Source organism: Tiliqua scincoides, chromosome 3 (genome assembly GCF_035046505.1).
Source record: "Tiliqua scincoides isolate rTilSci1 chromosome 3, rTilSci1.hap2, whole genome shotgun sequence".
Taxonomy (NCBI): Eukaryota; Metazoa; Chordata; class Lepidosauria; order Squamata; family Scincidae; genus Tiliqua; species Tiliqua scincoides.
The window spans coordinates 214,940,249-214,946,344 of record NC_089823.1 but is presented as its reverse complement, the minus strand read 5'-3'; positions in this window follow the sequence as shown (position 1 = coordinate 214,946,344).

Here is a 6,096-nt window from a genome sequence, read left to right as displayed (position 1 = left end):
GGCTCCCACCCAATTACCCCCCCAACATTGAAAGGTGTTAATTATCCACAAGAGACCACTGCATTTCTTAACCAGTAACCTGTATTCACAAAATCTATACATTTGCAAACTTTGCAAAACCCTAATCAGTGCCATCAGAAACTTTGAACCTTTGAAATTCGTGTTTTGAAAAGGTAGGAAACCAGCAGTAATTCTGGCAAAAAGATAAAATCTAAATGTCTAACAGTGGAAAACAGCAGAGGGTCTCTAGACACAAAAGCATGCACAGAGAGAGAGAGAGAGAGAGAGCACAAAAGTCTTCTCCAGCAGACTTGCTTTGTGTAGTTCTATCAGTCGGTGTCTGGTCAGTTTCACAGCACAGAAGATTTTTGCTAAGAAATGATATGAAAAGGATGAGATGTGGTGTACATCTCTGCACAAAACATGCAGCCTTGCTGACCGCTTGACAATAATAATACAGTTGTTGTTTTTTAATGTTGTAACACAGGGGTGTCCAAACTTTTTGGCAGGAGGGCCACATCATCTCTCTGACACTGTGTCAGGGGCCAGGAAAAAAAGAAGTAATTTACATTTAAAATGTGAATAAATTTACATAAATGAATATATTAGAGTTAGAACTTATATGAATGAATGAAGGTCTCACGGTAGCTCAAGGCCTATCTATAAAAGGCCTCGCACAAAGCAAGGCTGGCCTTTCACAGACATGAAACAGCAAGCAGTGAAGGGAGTCCTCAGCCCACAAGTCACAAGCAGTTGGCTGTCGCTCTGAGAGCAGTCACATTGAACCAGCATGGGCTCCAGCAAGTCTCTGGTGACTCAGAGGCTCAATGAAGACTGGGATCTCCCCATGGGCTAGGGGTCCCCAAAGGACTGAAATAGCCCCCGGGCTGGAGCTTGGGCACCTCTGTTGTAACGGAACAGACTTGCAGTCCAGTCCGAACTAAATACCCACACAGTGATGCAGCAGCACTGGCACAGCTTCTGCTGCATCCTGCAGGAGATCTTTGGCAGCTGCAGGTCTCCTTGCCCTAGGGAACAGCCGCAATGGGTGTGCATTCATCCACAAATGTCTCCTGCCCCAAGGTGACTTCGCACCTGCTGCTTCCCAGCGCTGGATACACCATGGACCACGTGGCCCTGCTGCACCAGCTCTTGTTAGGATTGGACTGTCTGGCATTCAGCTGGCAGCACTTCTAAGTTAGAGCTTGTTATTGGCTCACACTACTTTTGTATGCATGGGCTATGTTTTATATGGTGACACATTCACATGTACAGTGTTCCAGTGCCAAAGATGGTGCAGCCCAACAACAGTCACACCATATTACTGCTCTGATCATGTGTTTTGTCTCCAAGGAACATCTAAATGTTACTTTGGAAACCTGTGGGAAGCAGGATACTAGGTGTGAAACCTCTCCAAGTATTTACGGGGGGGGGGGGGAAATTGCCTTGCAAAGAAGTGATATTTTATGTTTCAAGCACTTTTCAGCCAAAATGGATGTGTAATTTTCACAGGCGCAGTTGCTGAACTATTGCTAAACAGATTCTCTTTTGAATAGCAACATGAATTGTTATTGTACATGACACACACTCTTCTACAACCTGTGCATTTGGCTTCGTTTTTGCAATCTTTTTTAACAAATCCCCTTTTATTTATTCATGTTTCATTTTGATGGATCTACGTTAACTATTTGAAGCCTGTTAGTGTATTGACAATTATGTGCATCTACAAATATGCACTCCTGGAAACAAAAACTCCCGCACACGTTTAGTCCAAAGGGAAATTTGTGCAGGAGGCACCTGACTGCTGCTTCTGCATCTGAGGCTTGCAAATGTCTTTGTCCTAATAGTTTCCTCATACAGCTGTTGGATTCACTGATTTCTTAGAAAATAATTTATCCTGTAATGTTGAAGAGGGCAACCACCCACAGTCCATTTGCTAAATCTTGACCTTGTGATTACATTTAGCAATTCTCTAGTTTCAAGGACAGAAAGAGGATTCAGTGTATCGTGCAGCAGCAAACACAATTCTCTGGTTGTTCCTCTTTACACTTAAGCCGAGAGCATGTTATATTTACTTTAGGGATGCCCCTGAAAAAGACATCTCTGTGGCCAAATCTGTCACATGCACCCTGGCCTTGATCATCACTTTAAAAAGTACAGTATGTACCATACTGTACCACAGTCTCTGTGCAAGACCCTGTGCAATTACTGTAGAATCCTGGGGCTTCTCTGTTGATGCAGTTGGGTCACAGAGAATACATCATCATGCCCTTCCCTAAGGGCATGTTTGCATGCCCTTAGGGAAGGGCCTCTGAGAGGAATTTTATCAGGGGGTAATAAGTTTATTTTGGGCCCCTTCCCAAAGAGGGAGGGGGATGAAACAGAGCGGAAGGAAGCAGTGGGCATGGGCAGAATGGGGGCAAAACAGGCAGGGGGAAAGTGGCAACAGCTAGAAGAGTTGAAATTCAGATCTACAAGTCTTCCCAATGCAGAGCTCAGGTCTACCTGGCTTCCTGGCATTAGCAGCTAGATACAGTAATAAGGAAAACCAAACACACTCCTAAGTTTCTCTAAAATCTTTCAAATATAGAAAAACATTGCAGAAGATTAGAGCTACTGTGGCGGGTCAGTTTCCTCTCAGATGTGGCCCTATTAAAGAATGTAAGCATTCCTGGTCCTGGTGTGTATAGCTTGTGGCAGTAGTTGTTGTCATGTGCCTATGCAAAACCCCAGCTTTCCACATGGGCAGTGAGTCTGGGTGAGATTGGAAAATGTAAGATCCTTCAAAATTTATGGGCCCCCCTTTCCAACTCTGGGCCCAGGTACAAATTACCCCCTTTATCTCCCTCTCCTAAGCTCTGCATGTTTGTGTTCTACTGAAGGCAAGCCACTTGTTTGCCTACAAGTCTCCTGCTTGCCTTCTACTGAAGCAGAATTCAAGGTGTGAACCTTGATCTTAAAAATTGCAAACAGTTTTAGCCAGACATACCTTTGGACTACTTTTCTTGCTGGCTATCTAGTTCACCTCATAAGTTAGCTGAAAACATCTTTCTTTAACACACCGAAAGTGCTAAAGGTGACGGCATCCATAAGTTTCACTACCTGCTAGAACTTCTTCGTCCACTAGATGGCAGAAATACAATACATACACAATCCTGCAATATCGGTAACTTGCAAAGTGATGGGATTTATACCACTGCTGAATCTGCCCCATTGAAAAGATTACATGACAAGGAAAGTTACAATCAGAATGACCCATTCATAGTTATACAGTGTAGGCTACTCAAAGCAGACTTACCTTGACCTTCCACACTCAAGTAAACCGTCCCATCTCCTGTGCAAACATGACTTCTATCTTGTTGACAAGGCCAGTGTCTGGATGGTTTAATTCTTCAGCTGAGGACAGTACTTTATTGTCATCTGTGATGGGCGAATGGCCCCTGAAGTATTCCTTATGATTGCACATTGCAATGATCACTGTGACCCTTCTAAATGGATCAAACCATACTGCATTATGATGATTGCAGTATAACCTATGACCCCAGTTAGCTCAACTGATATGATAGCACAGAGTTTTCAAAAACATTCCAACTATTCCGTGAACAAAGGTGCCAGCACTGTGCAAGCTTGTCAGAAGGCTGACATGTCTTTAAGAGCTGCAGAGGAGACAGATTGCCCCAATTGTGGCTTTTACTGTTGCTGCATGGTGAATTGGAAAACCTAAGATGGAAACAAGAGGGGAGAAAATGTGGAAGGCAGCAGCTAAATTATATTAATTTAAACAAGCAGCCAATTCCTTGGAAGCAGCTACTAGTAGTATTTCTAGAGCTACAATTATGATTAAGCGTTTAATAGCAATCCTCTAGTGAAGCAGATCTGAGTAGGCCTGGCCTGGCCAGCTTACCTCTGGATAAGGGGACTTTTGTTCCCTTGCCCAGAGAAGAACTCCACGACTGCCCCTCCCCCTCAAAATGCAGCCCAAACCATTTTGGTGAAGCTGCATCGGTGGGGGGCAGGGAACAAGACTGAGCCCAAAGTCATACCATGTAACAAAGAGAAAAGCAAAGAACATCCAGTGACACCATCAGGAATTGATCATGAGTTTTATTTTATTTGGCATTGGAGTGCTCAAATTAGTATTGTCACAAACACGCTTCTCGCCCTTCAGTAGAAAAATTGAGATTTTTATGCAAAACCAAATAGCAGCACAAAACCTAGACGCACACTTACAAATCCATTGTTGCTTTTACAGCAATTTCAAAACTCATCCTGTACACCACTGAGAAACTCTTAAGGAAAGAGAGTTTCATAAAAGGTTTCAAAACAAAAACAAAGGATTATGAAACAAAAAAGTCTTAACAGGTTTGTACAGAACTGCCGAACTGTTCCAACTATGGATTTTGGTCTAAAGATTCCAAACCCTTTCCCAGCCTTTTATCCAAATTGTTACATGTATCTCTAATTATATAATCTAAGTATCCATTTAGACACTATTATTCACCCTACATACAGGCCAATTTTATCCAAATTGTTACATGTATCTCTAATTATATAATCTAAGTATCCATTTAGACACTATTATTCACCCTACATACAGGCCACAGGATAGTCCTTATTTGGGCTGATGCTGCAATGTGGGAATGTACCATTTAAAAATGCTTTGTTATGTATGTATCCCCTGGCACATATAACATGAGCATGCCAGTACTGCCACCAGGGCATGCCAGAGCTGCAGACCTGAAAATGCCTGTGAAACACTATACTTTCCATGTGCAATATCAGTATAAGTAATGCTTTCCCTGCAACCTGCGCATAGGGTAAAGAATGACTCCTGAACAGGAACACAGAGATAACTGCCACCAATGGTCAACACCACTGAGAATAAATTAAGACTATTCCATTGAACAGTCACTAACATTGCAATCTTAAACACACTTTATAGGAAGTAAGTTCACATGGGACTTAAATGCTCAGGATCAGATTGCATGTCATTTTACAAAGGTGGGTTGAAGCAGCAATCAACTTTTATGACGGTATTTTATAATATCCACAGTCATGCCTTATTTGGTGAAATCGGCTGGTGCTCATATCTTCATAAACCAATTATCTTTTAAGAGACCAAAGCACTTGGCTTTTTTGCTGCTATATTTAAGGCATATGTATAGCACTCCTGAGATCATAAAATCCTTCAAGCATATTATCTTCATGTTGTTCTCACAACAACCCTGTGAGAAGTTATTTCGTGGTGCTGCTAGGGAGTTGAGGTGTAGAGGTTTGCCACCCAGGGAATTCATAGCAATTAAGAAATTAATCCCAGAAAAGTTCAGCAGGTTCACAGCTCAGCCCCTTACTGTCCAATCCAATTCCCCACCAATGGCACTGATACAACTATGCTGATAGAGTACATACTGCATCATGGTGGGGCAGTCAATAAAACCAACATACATCCAAAGAGAGAATAGCCACAGGGTGAGTTTTAAAAGAGGGGAAAGGATCTTGCTACCTTCTAGTGCTACCAAGATCCACCCCTCCCTAACCCTTCCTTCCACTTCTCTCCCCGCATATGACACCCACTAGTTCAGAACACTAGTTCTGGCAGAGCAAGACCCCAATAGGGCTTGAGCCACCAGTAGCTCTCAGTATCATGGAGTGCAATCCCGAGATTGTGTTGGGCTGGCATAAGTCCCTTACACTGGCCTGGGAGTGTTGCAAACATGCCGTAAGCCATGTTTAAGCCTCGTCCTGAGTCAGCAGGGCCAACACACAGAGACGCGCCGGCCCACAGAGGCCTGATCTGGCCTCTGCGCTGACAGGAAGGGGTAAGCTTGCACCAGCCGTGTCAGGCCAGCATGGGGGCCTGGGGGGCAGGAAGGAGGCATTCCAAGGCGGAGGGAGGGCAAGTGGTGGGTGGGCAAGGCAGAGGAAGGGCAAGTGGTGGGTTGGCAAACCGCGGCCCAGTGCCGGATCCTGGCCCCAGTCTCAAGTGGCCCGGAGCAGCTCAAGGCTGCTTGGATCTGCGCCACCTCTTGAGGTGGCGCAGATACAAGTAGTCCATTGGGGCTGCTGCGGCATTACCCAGCATAAGGGGAATGTGTT